The following is a 17,675-nucleotide window of genomic DNA, read 5'->3' as shown; positions in this document are numbered from 1 at the left end:
AACTTAGATGGATTTTAGCCAGAAGGCAGAAGGATGTACTAAATAAACATTGGCTATCTTCGGCCCAACAGTCCTTTATTCTTAACCCATCTTCCTATTCGTGTGGTCTTGCTATTTTGAGATCGCTGACATTTTTATGTAATATAAAAATATGCACTTTAATTTTGTTTTAGATTTTGATAACATTTGAGTGCACTTTAAAATTTTATTTTTCTTCTAATAGGACAACATAAGGAAAATAGTTTAAGGGTTTTGTATTTTTGATTCTGAGACAGTATTTTGGTAATTCTCTCTCTTTTTTCTTTCTCTCTCTGTCTGCTTTCTCTCTCTCTCTCTTCTAATTCTAATACGATACAAATATATCCAAGATAATTTTAAAGACTATATCTTGTTGTTATTTTATTTTTGTTTTGTTCTGGTTCTTTATCATTCCCAAGAGGAAGAATTAACGTACAATGATAACAATTAAGAAAAGGGATTTGTTGTTCACCCAAGAGGAAACATACATATCAGATAAAAATCATTTGAAGACTGAGCAAATTTTCAAAAAAAAAAGATATAAATCTTTTTTTAAGAAAAAATTAAAATAAATTGGCATAAATATTTGCCTGTTTTCACTGCAATCATAGAATAAACTGTGCAGCGAGTAAAAAAAAATGGAATTAAATGAGGCTGAGGAGGAAGGTTTTTGAAAGACCTCCCAATTTTTTTTTTTTGCTTTTTTGGGTCACACCCAGGGATACTCAGGGGTTAAGTCCTGGCTATGCACTCAGGAATTACTCCTGGAAGTGCTTGGGGGACCAAATGGGATGCCAGGGATTAGAACTCAAGTTGGCTGCTGCAAGGCAAAGGCCCTACCTGCTGTACTATTGCTCCCACCCAGGACCTCCTGACTTTATTGCTCATTGTTTTCCTGTCACAGGGCTGAATAAGAGTTGCTATGGGATAATAATACTATTTCAGAAAAAACTAATGTAGGTTCACATGTAAGATGGTATGGGATAACCATGCAACTTAACTTGTGATGGACATGAGCACTGGCCTAAGGTTTCAAATGTCCTGCTTGACTACAATCCCTGCTGAGGATTTGAACTTAATCCTGTAGTTAATGAAAATTCCCTAGAGAGTTTTAAATAGACACAGGGCATGATCTGAATCTCTTTTAGAAAAATCATTTTGGCAATGATGCAGAAGATGGATTACAGAGGAATAAGAGTGGAAACAGGAATTAGTTAAGACACTATCTAGGAGGAAAGTTTTGAGATCCTGAGATAAGACAAGAGACAGGTGAAAAAATCAAACAGTTTAGATGGGAAAGCATTCAGGAAGTATTAGGGAAATAATGGGAGGTAAGGATCCCAGAGTTGGGTTCCTAGGAATAACTGGGTTCCTCTGGATCAATGGTCTTGTAGAGATACAGTTTTAAAGGAGAGATGATGAGTTCAGCTTTTCAGATCAGTATTTGTACTGGACAATTTCTTTCTTAAAAATTGTAACTCAAATCTATTAATGTGCCTTTCAGGATAGGTAGATCATTCTGTGTAATATTCACCTAGAGTTTCAGTGACTTAAATAAACAGAGACAAATTACTTATTCATGTTATGCATTCTTCATGTGACAACTGGTATCTCATGTTGTGCCCATACAGGGACCAGGTAGCACACTAGCTGTTACCTAAAGCACTGCCATGAGCTGTGACCAAAAGAAAGAGAAAAATGTCTAATTATTCAATGACTCTTAAACATTATTCCAAGAGACAAGATTTTATACAAACAGTTCATGAGTCAAAGAAAGTTACAGGATCCCACCCAACTTTCTATCAGATGCTATAATTGGAACAGGGAATCTGGGTGTGGCCAGTGGGGGTAGGTATGGGTGGAGAACTGGAATGTTTAGATAAGGGTACTAATATTTGCACTTCCTACTCCATAATCACTCTCTAAGGGGAATCATTGTCAGCTATATAAGTACCCATGATGTTAAGATATACTAAATGGGCAGCTTTGATACCCTAAAGGTATTTTAGTCTTGGACACCTAATAAATATTTTTATTTTTGGAAAAATGCATCTCATTAATGTTTACACATCTTACCTTGATACATTCTTTCTTCCTTGTCTAACGCTACAAATCCTATCTCACTTAAACTTTACTTTATTCATTCAACACATTTTCATCTACCCAGTGTGCTAGCATTGGAAATAAACTAATGAACAAAACAGACATAGATGGCATTCCTATCATATTGCTTAAGATCTACCAGAATAAAAAATATAAATCAAATAATAATTATACAGATTTACTAATGTGATTACAATAAGGATTGCGAGGATAAAGATTAAATTATGATATTTAATGAGAATAGAAGAATAGGAGTTATTTGAGGAGGTAAAGGTAGCCAGCAAGAAGTTGGGTAAGAGTTAGGTAAGTGACTGGGAGAGATTAGAGCAGAGAAAGGCTTGTGGGAAGGAAGAAAGTGGGAAAGTTATCGGAACTTAGGAGAGACCTGAAACAAGTCCAAGCTGACTGAAATATTAGAGACAAGGAAAAGGTGATCATTGATTGTAACTGAGATGATGTTATGGAGGTCATCACAGAAGAAATGAAAGAGAATTCGCATTATGCTGAAAGAAAGTAGGAGGTGTTGAAGTTTTAGGCCGGAGAACGACATTATAATGTAGATAACTAGACATATGAAGGCTATCCTAAAAGAAAGTTTTAGAAGTAATTATCAATGTACTGTGCGCAACTGCGGTTCACTCAACTGCCTTTGTTTATATAGCCCTCCTCTGTGATTCATGCCTTTGACCATCTTGTCCTCACTCCTCCCCAGCCAGACTATATCGCCTACTTATTCTTTTCTCCATTGGAGCAAAAATTTTATTTTCCCTATAAGTGTCTGGATAAGTATTCCCATTAAATTATTTATTGAATTAATGGCACATCACATTACTGTTTAAAACTGATTGCACAGTGGTTTATATATTTTGTTTATGACTCCTTTAAATATGTCATTTAAAATAACCTCACTGGTTAAACACAGCATATATTATAATTTCTTTTTTAGATATGTTGTAACATAAATTTGTCATCCACTTACTGAACTTTAGGAAAATATCTAACTGATACAATATAAAAACATTGAATAAAATTTGGGAAGAAAAGATTTTGAAATTTGATCAGGAACCATGGTGGCAATTTAGCTATTTTACAGTGTTAGAACTTGTATCTATCAAAATGAATGATGAGCTAACAAAATTAGAGTGTTTTCACAACCCATTGGTGATTAACCTTTTAAACCTAATTTTGAACAACAATGGTAGTCGTTTTTTGAAGGCAGTTTAACAACAGGTAAAAGTTGACAAATTATAATTTGTAACAATGTCTAGAGCTCCTTAGATAAAAGCAAATTTAGGTTAAAATATTGCCAGCCTCCCTTTAATTCCTCTGTGTATCTGACTTCATGGGAACCTCTAACAGTTGATAGGATGATTTCAGAAATTAAAATGTTTAGAAAAATTCATTCCTATCATCGTTGTTACAACCCATGATTTTCCATTCATTTGTTTATTAACTTAATGTATTAAAACTCAACAGTGTTTTAGTTATTGTGTTAAATATTGGCCCACACACTCATTAGCTTACTTATTAAATAATTATCTGCATTGAGCAGAGGCACAGATTCTAAGTGATTAAATGGGGAAATTAAACAGGAAATAATTTTATCTTTAAAATTTTTTGGGGGGGCGCTGGAGCAATAGTACAGTGGGTAGGGTATTTGCCTTGCACTCGGACAACCCGGGTTCGATTCCCAGCATCCCATATGGTCCTCTGAGCACCACCAGGGGTTATTCCTGAATGCAGAACCAGAAGTAACCGCTGTGCATTACTAGGTGTGACCCAAAAAGCAAAAAAATAAATAATAAATAATTTTTTTTTTTAGTCTTTGGACCACACCCAGCAGTTCTCAACGTTTATTCCTGGCTTTGTGTTTAAAAATCACTCCTGATAGACTCCGGGCACCACATGTAATTCTGGGGATCAACTGCATGCAACAGAAATACCTTATCCATTGTACTATCTCTCAGGTTCAGGTAGTTTGAAAATTTACTTTGGGGAGTGGTCAGAGACATAATACTGGGAATAAGGCTCTTGCCTTGCTTGTCCATGATCTCTATTTAATCTTAGCATTGGATGTTGCCCCCCAAGTACCACTAAGAGTAATTCCTAAGCAGAGTCGAGAGCAACCCTGAGTATATCTGGGTGTGGCTCAAAACAAATAAGTTACTCAGACTGTGTGACATAAAGCAAGAAAAAAAAAGCACTTTGTTTTAAGCACAAATATACACCTATAATAAGTCAAGTTGAAACTCAGAAGTTTTATTATCTTGATTGTGTTAAGCATCTTAGGAAAATATTTTTGAATATTAATAGTTTACTTTTTAAACCATCTGAAAGCAGCTTACCCATTAAACTGAAGTACCAGATTATGTGAATGCCAAAACAGGATTGAATTCTTGCTAGGCTTGATTTTTTGTCTTTGCACCCATTTCTAGAGACGAGGCTATTTTTATTCATAGTTATGGAATGAGTGCTGTTGAAAGTCTAAATTAAATCAGATAGTATTAAGGAATATTTTTAATCCTTCTCTAAATTTTCTTCTAAATGTAGGAATACTGCCCCTTTCTCTGGTCTATTTGGTTTCAGTTTCACCATGGCTAATGAACACCAAGCACTTTCAGGCATTTTGGGTATTATGGGCTGGACACGTAATGCGATTCAGAGACGACCACTGGACTAGAGCTGTTACCGACTGGATTCCACGGGACATCAAAAGACCGCGTTGGCTGCACATGTACGAGATGGTCAGATTTCGTCAAAACCCTGAACGAATGGTTTGAGGCTGTTCCTGTTCCTTGAGAGAGCAGATACCATTGGGCTACACTAGCACTCGACAGGGACGAATGGAAATGCTGCTGGCACCGGCTTGAGCAAATTGAAGATCAACGGGATGACAAGTGTCAAGTGATACAAGTGATTGGGTATTAACCTTATTGGAGGAACTTGGACTTAAGTTCCTATGCTGCTTAGACAAAAGCTGAGGTCCATATCACTGTGACTGTATCACTGTCATGCCGTTGTTTGTCTATTTACTCGAGCGGGCACCAGTAATGTCTCTATTCCTCCCAGTCCTGAGATTTTAGCAGCCTCTCCTTACTCTTCTTCACAACGATTGGAGGCTCTCTCAGAGTCAGGGGAATGAGACCTATCATTATTGTTTTTGACATATTAAATATGCCATGGGTAGTTTTCCAGGCCCTGCCTGTGGGGGTGGGATACTCTCAGTTGCTTTCCAGGCTCTCCGAAAGGTATGTATGTGTATACATATATCCATATATATGGATATATATTATATATTACTCTCTATGATTTGTTGCCTACTGTCTGAATTCCATCAAATATGGTGTGGTAATTATATAAGATAGGTAGGAAAGTGGCCTGGAGCATTGCAGTGGTTGGGTAGTAGAGGTCAGCTGCTGAGGCTAGGTCCCTTGGTGTGGGGAGGGTTCTCACCCACCCCCCTCTGGGGCGCCCCGAGTGAAAACAGCCTAGCGCGGAGTCCGAAGTCCATATCCAGATTTTAAATTTTTCTGTAATTGGACCAGCCTGAATAAAGCATCTGAGAATATGTTTTAAAAAACAATTAAAGCAATATATTCTACATAAACATGTTAGTAGTTGAGAAAAATAGATGTAGACTATGCCAGCATTTTTTTCCACACTGTATGAAAGTCTTTCATCCCATTCACTTTAAGCACCTTTAGATATAATGAAGGTAGCTCAAATTATTCTATTTCTCAAATAATTATGCTAATTGCTATTTTTCTTGAAACAAAAACAGAAAAAACAGCGTAACTCTGGAATGAGCACATATTTACTGGCTTGATTTCATGAAAGCCTCTGTGAGGGAATCTTACAACCTTCCACCTATGTGTGGGAATGGAAACCATGATATATTGTCTGATGAAAGGGCACTTTGGTTTCCTAACCAAGGAAATCTGGATGGAGCTGGAAAGAATTAAAATCCATAAGATATTCAGCTCTAGGTTTCTAACCTTCAAAAGTACAATAACACTTAAACCCATCATACATGTCACATTTGGGCTTTGAGCTGGTCACGGTGGAGAAGAAATAAGCAACAGAGACTCTGCTACATTGAGTCCTTTGTTTGTGGACAGACCTCTGTCAGTGAAGTCATTCCTTACGCACTTGGTTGTACGAAACAAAGCAGAAGAGGACGAGAATATGGAAAGACCTCCATGAAAGTCAGATGAAGTTTAGGCAACTATATGCAGGGAAAACACAATACATATTTTAAGGTTATACTGATAATACGTGGCAAGGCTTTGGTCTATATGGGGATTATAATCCTTGAAGATGGTTAGTTATACAGACATCATGACTCTTAAGGGTTTGTGAGTAAGCAATTGCATTTCTGAGGCAAATTACTAACAAAAGCAGTCACATAAATGATTACTAAAGTTAGAAATCAGTATATATATATATGTATATATATATATGCAGCTAGGAATGGTTTGTGGCTTCCAAAGAGGGATTGTGTGGTAATTCCACTCAATACCATCCTCAAATACAAAGGACAGCACCCCACAGCTTGGAAACTGGCCTCACATGCTGGGGGAAAAGGCAGCAGAGGCAGAGAAGGGAACACCTAGTAGAGAATGTTGGGAGGAGACTGACTCAGGTTGAAAACCGCATACAAAAAGTGGACTATAGACTGAACATGATGGCCACTCAATACCTCTATTGCAAACTACAATATCCAACAGGAGAGAGAACAAAAGGGAATGCACTGCCACAGAGGCAGGGTGGGGTGGTGGGGGTTGGGGTGGGGGTGGTTGGAGGGATACTGGGAACATTGGTGGAGGAGAATGGCCACTGGTGGAGGGATGTAAACCAAATAGAAACAAGAAAGTTCAAAAAAAAAAAGAGAGAGTATGGGGGAGATTGTTTGCCATAGAGGCAGGGGGAGGGGTGGGATGGGGGAGGATACTGGGGACCTTGGTAGTGGAATATGTGCACTGGTGGAGGGTTGGGTGATTAATTATTGTATGACTGAAACTCAAACAGGAAAGCTTTGAAACTGTATTGCATGGTGATTAAAAATTAAAATAATAAAAAAATTTAAGAAAATAAGATTAACATACTGAATAAAAAAAAGTAATGGAGAAAAAAATACAAAGGACAGCAAACAAATAAATTTGCAGCTGCCAAACAATGTTACTACATAGCAGTAGGCTAAGGGCTAAACTTCTCAAACAAAACCTCAAACATACAAAAGGGAGTATGTTGCCTCAAAAATATTTATAAGGCTATTTTATAGACTGTTCATGAGTGATAATTTTGATATTTCTAGGAAACAATGCTATTGACATGCCAGCTTATCAACTTGCTGTATATTTTATTCATATTTTAATGTTTCGCCCACAAAATGGAAACATGGGGTTGTCTTATGATGTCAATATTTATTTTTTTCTTATTGACAAAATCTTGAGTGAACTTGGGCAGTATGAAAATTAATAATAATAATGCAAAGTAAATAATGTAAATAATAATAATGTAAAGTCATAAGGGAGAAAAAAATAGACCGTCTCTCCACAGCAACATGAGATGGATCATCAACACTGATTCAGGTGTTATTAAACTAAAGGCATACTTTCACAAATACTTATCAGTGAGCATCTGCTATACACATTTAATAAGCATCCATGTTCAGTGCAATACCTAAGAATTTGAGTTCTTTTATGAATACATCAAAATATTCACAATGACATATGCGTCAACTCAGTTTTATATTGACTCAGACAAAATCTTAAGGTCAACATACCCATTGATCAAGTTAGATAGCCATCGATGTATGCAAACACAATAACCAATACCTTTCCTCATTTCTTCATGAGGAAAATGAGCACACTAGCATTATTTTTTATGTTTGGCTAGACATGTTTTATAATTTCCTCCACTGAAAATTGCTTCTCAAGCTAACATTTAAAAATGAAGGAGCATAAGTTTTGCTTTATTATATTTGGAAGTTTAGTTATATTAGCTAGTTAATTTGGGGGCTTCTGAGTCCAATGGCTGGAGCAACAGCACAGTGGGTAGGGCGTTCCCCTTGCACCCATCCAACCCGGGTTAGATTCCTCCTCCCCTCTCAGAGAGCCCGGAAAGCTACCATTATCTCACCCGCATGGCAGAGCCTGGCAAGCTAACCGTGGTGTATTCGGTATGCCAAAAACAGTAACAACAAGTCTCACAATGGAGACTTTATTGGTGTCTGCTTGAGCAAGTCGATGAGCAACAGGATGATAGTGACAGTGACAGTACTGAGTCCAATTCTAAGGTATTTGAATAAAATATGAACAAAGAGTCTAGTAATTTTCTAAATTATTCATACAATGTTCTGTCCTATGTATCTATATAAGTACTCCTGAGTGATGAGGGAAAAGTCATAGGAAAGAGGAAAGTGCTTGAGGCAAAAGGAAAAGAAATTCAATATTGTTAAATGCATTATGTCTTAGAGAGAGTAAGACTTTACTTATTCCAGTCAAAATTAGTTTAAGCAGTAGCACAGAAGTTTATTCTCATCTGGTTATACTGAACATCAGATAGTCTAATGTTTCCATTTATGTTTAATGTTCTCTTTATTTGAGGAACAGAATGCTTGACTGACATCATTATACTTAATAGCTATATTATGATAATTATAATTGATGTAAGTAATTCTTTTTGCCTGGGACCTGTTAAAACTGACAAGCAACCTGTGTTTTTCCTGGTCACACAGTGTAAGTGACCTTGAAATGATCAAGTCATCTCCCAGGACACTGCTGTTCTGGGGCTGTAGGGTCTTGTGTAGCAGCTATTCAATGAATGATCAAACAGAGCCTACACCACACCACTCACCCCAAGCAACCCAGGATATAAGCTGGGCTGTAGAGAGATACAATCAATAACCGACACAGAGGATAATTTTACTTAGAGGAAGACAAAAAAGAAGCAAAGGTGAGGATCACTGGCTTAGCCCCATATTCTTATAGAACTATCCTGATTAATCCTCTCTTTTTTCTCAAAGGCAAATATTCACTGTGCAAAGTGTCCTTTTTTAAGCATCTGGGTGGTTGTTTCTAGTTGCAGTGCTGTGCAATCATTATATGTATATGCTTGCACTCTCTACTCTAGTTATCTGGAATAATATGAGTTCAGTACACCCATGATGATATTTTAAGTAATATGTTTTCACATATAATGTAGCTAGTTTTCTTACTTTAGAAATATTAGTAAAATGATATATTTATCAGTTAACCATGTATCTTAAATTATAATCATAAATAACAAAAAGTAATATAATCAGATATTAGTAAAGTGATAAAATTGGTCATTTTATTATTCAACAAATACTATTAATTTATTTGGTGTTTTACTGTGTGCCACATACCATGCTATCATAAATAGAATATATTTATATTTTCTTGTCTCATTTGATGGTAAGAAAATCCTCAGAGTAGAAACTATGCCTGTACTGATTTTACAGAAAAGAAAACTAAACTTCAAAGGTATGGAGTTTGCCCAAAGTCGCACAATATGGACCAGCCCTAGTGACTAAAACTATGACTTGTTTAATTTCTTAACCAAAAGTATTAGCTACTGAAGAATGAGGCTGGAGCAATAGTACAGCGGGTAGAGCATTTGCCTTGCACGCGGCTGACCCAGGTTGGATTCCCAGTGTCCCATATGGACCCCAGGGCACCGCCAGGAGTAATTCCTGAGTGCATGAGCCAGGAGTAACCCATGTGCATCACCAGGTGTGACCCAAAAAGAAAAAAAAAGTATTAGTTTCTGTGCTTCCCAGCCCACACATTTTTAAAAAACTGGAACTTTTGATATCAAATGATGATAAATACTTAGCTCTGGATTACAGAAGTAAGAATGTCATAGATGGAGGGAAGTGAGGGCTGGAGGAAAGAGGGAATTAAGGGCTGGGACAAGAACATTAGTCTTGGACATTTTGGTGATATAGAGATGAGGTAACTACATACAGCAATATCATAAGAGTCAACACTAGTGAAAACATGTGACCCAAAGTATAAGAAGTAAATATTTGAGAAAATGAGTTTAAGGAGGTGGGGTGGGGAGGAGAGGGGTCACTGGTGTAGGGATACTGACACTGTTGTTAGGTTTAGTTGGAATCTTGAATACTTGGAACTGTTATCTTTGTAAATTACAGTATATGAATAAATTTAAAAATAATAAAACATAAAATGCAGACTAAAAAGGTAAATAATATTAATAAGAGCCTATAAAATGATAATAATAATATACCCTTTCTTCAGAAGCAGTAAATACAGTAGAAAAAACACTGGGCTAAAAGTCTGATAACTGAAATTTAAGATTGGTTATGTGGTTATCTCACTGGGTGATAGGAAGTCACTTAAAGTCTCTAGGCTCAGCTGTAAAACAGAGAGGGTTACAGGAATTTTGTGTTATGTGCAATTTGACTGAGATTTTGAACAATAATCAGAGTTTACCAAGTATGTGAGAGAATATTTCAAATAGAGGAAATAATTTAGTGTGTATGTTCAAGTAACTTTTTGATCAGTTATTAATTCTTTTATCCCCAATTTTAATTTCCAACAAATCTTAAGGAACTCACTTAACCACATAATTATGAAGCTAGAGGCTTTCCTCTATAAATTCTTTACGAAGGTTTGCTTTTCTAAGCCATTATGGTAGTTGATCTCCCAATTAACCTCTCAATAATAGTTTCCTTCCCCTCAAATCCGGAACCATATCTGAATTTTTGTTTGGATTGGTAGAATATTACAGAGATGATGCTACACAATGTTAGAGTTAGGTCCATAAGAAGACTGATAATATCCATCTAGTTTTCTTACTTTTTTGGGAAACCAGTGACCACATAAGATATATAAACTACTGTCCTGAACTACTCTGCTATGAGAAGTTCAATTCCCGTAAGGATGACTTACAGTGCTATTCTGAAACTCACCCTTAGCTGAGCCCTCACTGAACAACAACCACATCAATCAACTACCAGATATGTGACTGAGTCAGTTATCTTGGGTTTTTATTTTTTTTAGGCTGTCAATGACTACAGTCCCAACAGTCACATGACTGCAGCTACAAGAAGATCTTCAAAAGAGAGTTACATAACAGAACTCTATGACAAATTTCTAATACTGTGAGACAGAATAAAACATTTGTTTACATTTTTGGTGCTCAGGGAGTAGTCCTGTTGTGGTCATTTCTAAGTGATGCTCAGGGAATGATGTGGTGCCAAGGATTGAACCCTGGCTTTCAGCTCTTGCACTATTTTTAGGCCTCATAATTAATTTTTTAAAGTCAATTTGTTATACAAAAAGGTAATAAGAACAGCCACATTAAATTTAAGATAGAGAAGCAAATAAAATATATTTAAATTATTTTCATCATTATGCATGTAAAACCTACATGATCTTTGAATATTCCAGTTGTCAGGGAATTCATCTCTAAATTGAATGTCAGGCAGCACAAAATGTAATGTGTTTGTCATGTCTTGGAATACATTGTCTCTTCATTTGCTTTCATTCTTATGCAATGTGAAAGTTTCATGGATGAAGTAATATATACTTCCCTAGGAAGATCAGTTGTTTGAATAGCAACCTTTTTTTTTTGGCTTTTGGGGGTCACACCTGGCAATGCACAGGGGTTACTCCTGGTTCATGCACTCAGGAATCACTCCTGGCAGTGCTCGGGGGACCATGTAGGATGCTGGGAATAGAACGTGGCTTGACTATGTGCAAGGCGAATGCCCTACCCACTGTGCTATTGCTCCAGCCCCTGAATCACTTGTATTACTTGTACTCCCGTTGATCTTTGATTTGCTCGAGCAGGCGCCAGTAACGTCTCCATTTGTCCCTGTCATGAGCTAGTGCACCCCAATGATACCTGCTTGCTCCAGGAATAGGAAGAGCCTCAAATTGTTCATTCAGAGATTTGACGAAGAAATCTGACCATCTAGTTGGTGGGCGGCCACGAAGTCTTCTGACGTCCCGTGGAATCCAGTTGGTAACAGCTCTAGTCCAGCAGTTGTTTCTGAATCACATTACATGACTGGCCCATCTGATTTTTAATGTCTTGGCAAACGAGACAGCATCCCTGATTTTTGACTATCGACGGAGGTCAGAACTCCGGATTCCTTCTTTCACTTGAGTGAGACATGATATTCCCAGCATAGCTCTTTCAATTCCTCTTTGGGATACCCTAATAGAATTCTCATCCTGTTTTCGTAGGGCCCAGGTCTCTGAGGCATATGTTAGTGCAGGAAGAATGGTGGAATCGAAAAGACGTGCCCAGAGTCAGAGATTCTTCGTTCTTTTAGCCACCTCTTCAATGCTCTTGAATGCATTCCACGCTGCTCTCTTCCTCTTGCGCAGTTCTGGCACCAAGTCATTCCTCATGTTGAGTTCTTGACCCAGATTCACAAAGCTGCTGCATTCGGAGATGTTCATTCCATTGAGAGCAAATGGAGCTTCAGGGACCAGTTCATTTTTCATGAACATTGTCTTGTTGAGATTCAGCTGCAATCCAACCTTTCCACACTCGAGGTCAAAGTATAGGCCAGCAATTATGCCGCTTGGCTAATGTTTGGTGTTATGAGAACGATGTCATCAGCGAAGCAGAGGTGGTGTAATTGGCAACCATCTATCTTCACTCCCATTCCTTCCCATTCCAATCGTTGCATGATGTTCTCAAGGGTAGCACTGAAGAGTTTTGGTGAAATGGTATCATCCTGCTGAACCCCTCTCTTTACATCAATGATCCTTGTAGAATGGTGAGATCCTGGTGGTAAATCCACAATACAGTTCAAGGAGGATTTTGATATACTGAGTTTGAATGCCCTGTTTGGCCAGGGCTTCGATGACCGCCTCAGTCTCAACAGAATGGAAGGCCTTCTTTAAGTCAATGAACGTTAGACAGAGTGGCATCTTGAACTCTCTCGAAACTTCAATGAGTTTGGTGATTGTGTGGATATGGTCTATGGTGCTGAATCCCCTTCGGAACCCGGCTTGCTGGCATGGTCGTCCTTCATCTAGTGTTCTGCCTATTCTATTCAGGATGACACAAGTGAACAACTTGCGGATGACAGACAGCAGGCAGATTGGGCAATAGTTGCCGATGTCATGGATGTTTCCCTTCTTGTACAACAGAACGGTCCTACTGGTTTTCCATTGCGACAGAAACTTGCATTCATACAGGTAGCGTGTGAAGATTCGGGCCAGTGTATTGATGAGTACTGGTGGCAGATTCTTCAGGTGTTCGGGTCTGACCTTGTCCGGACCAGGTGCTGTTAGAGTCTTTACCAGCGAAATGGCGTGTCGGATTTCAGAAGGGAGAACTTTGGGAACGACATATTCATCCTGTGGAATTTGGTATGTGGGCAGGTGGACATGGCTGTCAAAGAGATCCGAGTAGAAGTCGTAAATAATTTTCTCCATTGTCTTTCTGGAGGATGTGATAGATCCATCAGGACGTCGGAGGGCAGTCATCTTGGTCTTGTAGTTGGGGAAGGACAGGCGAGCGTTGCAAATACTTTCCCCAGCTTCTGCTGCACTGGCCAACACTGCTGCTTTTCTCTCTTTGAGGTCTTCCTTTTTCGCATCTCTGCACAGCTTTGTGAGCTCGGACGTTAGCTTGTGGTTGCCTGAGGCTCATGCCAAACCATGTTGACGAATGAGCTCGAGAGTTTCTGAAGACAGGCGTCTGTTTGTGGCTTTCTCACTCTCGGCATTTTTCTGCACAGACATGGAGGTGCTGAAACAGTCGATCGTATTCCTCTTCGATGTTGACAAGGATGCATCTTGAATATTCTTCAGCCCCTGAATAGCAATCTTAGTCATTTATGCAACCTACTATTTTCTTGCTGTGTTAAAAATTTCATTAGTTCTGATGCTCATTGATTTTAGCTATAGTCATAAAAGAGGAGTGATCTACTTACTCTATACCAGTACACACAGGAGATGAAAATTTGCTTTTTTACTTCCAGTTGCTTATGAGTTTTGGTCAACATGTCACATTTGTCTGTGTGGATAGACACACTCCAATATATTTCTTTTTGCACCTGATATGTTTTCCTATTTTGAAAGAAAAACAATCCTGGAATAAAATCGTCTTGTATCTTTAAGAAGAGCATATAAATTTTAGAGAAAAATATGAGTATCCTAATGTCATCTGAGGTTCTTGTCCATAGCTAGCAGATAGCCCTTAGCTTTATGTTTCTTGTACTCTTATGTTATCTTAGAAATTGAAACCAAGAACTTGAAGATTTTTTTTTTCATGTGCTGATTTAAACTGTTATTTCACAATAATTATTTTTGGCTTGTTTTTTTCTCTATTAACTATGATCCTCAGAAGGAAACATTAAATAAGAGACTTAGAAAAAATACTATTCTGCTAAATCTATATGGTGACATATAGATTTTTTTTTTTTTTTTTGCTTTTTGGGTCACACCCAGCGATGCTCAGGGGTTACTCCTGGTTCTGCACTCAGGAATTACTCCTGGCAGTGCTTGGGGGACCATATGGGATGCCGGGGATTGAACCCGGGTCGGCTGCGTGCAAGGCAAACGCCCTACCCGCTGTGCTATCGCTCTGGCCCCGACATATAGATTTTTAAATTAAAATTATTTTAAAGATGTCATTTGTCTTATTTTGTCTTTGATCCCATTGATCTTTATCTACTTATTTGTTTCTTCAGCTTGTGGTTCTTTACTTTTATTTTTCCCCCCTTTTTTTGGAGGAGTATGTTGGAGTCATAACCAGTTGGGCTCAGGGCTTAGTCTTGGTTTTGTCCTAGGGATTATTCCTGGCAGTGCTCAGGGACTATAAGAGGTGCAGGGGATTGAACCAGAGTCAGCAGTGCACAAGGCAAGTGCCCTACCCACTCTACTATCTCTCCAGTCCATTTTATTTTTATTGTGTTTTTTTCCTGTTCCTGTTGAGTTTATTTGCTGTTTTTTTTTCTAGCTCTCTTTCTCTCCATCCTTCTCTTCCTATCCTTCTCTCTCTTCCTATCCCTCTCTTCCTTCCTTCCTTCCTTCCTTCCTTCCTTCCTTCCTTTCTTTCTTTCTTTCTTTCTTTCTTTCTTTCTTTCTTTCTTTCTTTCTTTCTTTCTTTCTTTCTTTCTTTCTTTCTTTCTTCCTCTTTTCTTTCTTCCTGCTCTCCCACTCCCTTCCTCTGTCCCTCTTTCCCTTCGTCTTAAAAAGTTTTCTCTAGTACCTTAAGCTTGAAATATAAATAACTGTTTTCAGTTTTCATTCCTAAACATTTTAATGCTATATCTTTCCCTGTAATCACTGGATTTACCTCCATTCCACAAATTTTTGATGATTGCATATTATTTATCATTCAGTTTGAAGAAAGTTCTTATGGGAAATTTGTACCCATGGGTTATTCAGAATGTGTTATTTAATCACCATATATTTAGGGATTTGTAGAACACTGTTATTGATTTGCAGATAAATTACATTATAGTGAGAAAATGCAATTTGTATTATTGTAATCCTTTTAAATATATGAGGCTAGCTTTATTGCCCCAAAATATGATTTATCCTGTTGAATGTTCTCTGTGACCCAGAAAGAATATTTTACTGTTGTTGGTTGAAGTGCTTTATAAATGACAATTATGTCAAATTGCTTGATATAGTTATTTAGGTAACTATACAATATTGTTTTATCAATTATCAAGAATATTGAAATGCTAAAGTATGATTGTGGATTTTCCTTTTTTCTTTTTAGTAATAAGTAATATTACTATTCAACATATCTTGAAGCTATGGTTGTAAGTATACATATAGGTGGTGTTACACTTGATAAATTTTTATCATGAAACGTCTCTTTATCCTTATAAATATTATTTATTTTTCAGCCTACTTTGTCTGATATTGCTGCTCTCATTCTTTTTTTAAAATCAGATTTGCATTGCAATTTACAAATAATAAAATTCACCAAGTTTATGTGTACAAATTGGTAAGTTTTGAGAAATGTATGTAGATACATAATCACCAACAGCACAATCAAGGGTTGGAACATTTCTGTCATTCAAAAACGTTATCTCTGCCCCTTTGTAGTCCAGCTCCTCTTCTGTCCCACATCTGACATGCTTTCAGTCTCTGTAATTTTGCCTTTTATAAAAATGTCATACAAACGGAATTACAATACTAACTAGCAGTTCGGTTCGGGCTTCTCTGTTTAGCGTGATGTAATTGAAATCCATCCACATTGTTAATTTTTTTCTTGTTATTGCTTAGTAGTGTGCCACTGTGGATATTCTGTTATTATTTACCAGTAGAAAAAAGCATTTTTCTCTCAGTTACAAAATTTAAATACAAGTGTTTAATAAACATTTATTTTTATTTCTCTTGAGTAAATACCAGATTGTAGTGATGTTAAAATATATGTTAGAACTGATATTTGATACCCAACTGTGGTGGTCTTCACTGGTTTTCTTCATGCTTCTAATCAGTGCTCGGATCAGTCCTAAGAGGTATGAAGTCATCACTTCGTTCTAAAGCTTGTACCAGATGAAGGAGAAATATTAGAGGTTATGGTCTTGGGGCCAAATGGAGGCTGCCTGGAGCCATCAGGATCAGGATGGGCAGGATGTCGAGAAGATTCACTAAGTTTTGATATTGATTCTGCTGTTGGAGTTGAAAAGATTTCTTTTAAAGTAAAAGGTTAAGATAAATAATGATCATTGAAAAGGTCATCACATGAAATTATTAACCAAGCCCTAACCCGGGCTTAGAAAGTCACGCATGCAATTGACATAGACTTAAGACACGTCTGCACTACTCAATTGGAAGAAATATTTTGAGAACACGTCTTGTTACCCTGACACACCCAAAAGATTGCTGTGAATATAATCTGAAACTGGATTGATGGCTTTGTTAATGATTCGTCCTTGCAGCAGGACACATTCGTCCTCTTGTGTCCAGTTTAAGATGAAAGAGCTTATAATTCACCTGCCCCCGCGGCTTTCGTTGCAAGCAAAACAAGCTACAAGGAACTGGGATGCACAGGTGAGCGGGCAGCACCCCAAGCCCGCAGCAGAATGTGACATGGTCAGTTGCCTTGCCCTGCCGGAGAAACGGATGGGAACCTGGAGACTGGGTTGTGGCCTTGGCCTTTCCAGCTGTACCCGCAGGGAGCGCACTCTGCGCTGTCAGCGTACCCCAACGCGGGCGGGCAGATGTGTGTGCGTGCGTAAGTGTGTGTGTGCGCGTGTGTGTGTGTGTGTGTGTGTGACCGAGCGCGCACGTGTGTGTAAGTGTGTGTGTTAGCGAGCACGTGTGTGTGTGTGTGTGTGTTTGTGTGTGTGTGTGTGTGCCCCCGTGTGGCGCGCGCGCGCACGCAGTGCGTGTTCGGTGCAGATGCAGGCGGCTGAGCGTGCGGGGCTGGGTGGGTGCCCGCGTCCCCCGCCTTCCCTTCTCCCTCTTCCCAGGGATGCTGGCGCGCGGCGCCCCCACGCCCGTAAGCTGGCGGCCCCGGGGGGCGGCGGCGAGTGCGAGTAGCTGGGAGGGGGCGTCGAGGCGCTCGGTGGAGCG

The 17,675-nt window shown here is 38.4% G+C and overlaps 1 protein-coding gene and 1 long non-coding RNA gene across 3 annotated transcripts in view; one reads left to right on the top strand and one right to left on the bottom strand.

Annotated features, from left to right (window-relative positions):
* The window catches only part of LOC129404446 (uncharacterized), a 46,924-nt gene that overhangs the window by 28,131 nt on the left and 1,118 nt on the right, over window positions 1-17,675 (bottom strand). The window lies entirely within an intron of this gene.
* The window catches only part of SNAP91 (synaptosome associated protein 91), a 155,308-nt gene continuing 155,127 nt past the window's right edge, over window positions 17,495-17,675 (top strand). The window contains exon 1 of one of the 2 annotated variants that reach the window (XM_055137165.1): window positions 17,495-17,601. The gene's annotated coding sequence lies outside the window, so the exon portion shown is untranslated. The remainder of the gene's footprint in view (window positions 17,602-17,675) is intronic. The other variant, XM_055137163.1, reaches the window with a different exon arrangement.

This window comes from Sorex araneus, chromosome 4 (assembly GCF_027595985.1).
Source record: "Sorex araneus isolate mSorAra2 chromosome 4, mSorAra2.pri, whole genome shotgun sequence".
In the NCBI taxonomy this organism is placed as follows: domain Eukaryota; kingdom Metazoa; phylum Chordata; class Mammalia; order Eulipotyphla; family Soricidae; genus Sorex; species Sorex araneus.
Note: the sequence above shows the minus strand (reverse complement) of the source record. Positions and strands in the feature narration are given on the sequence as shown.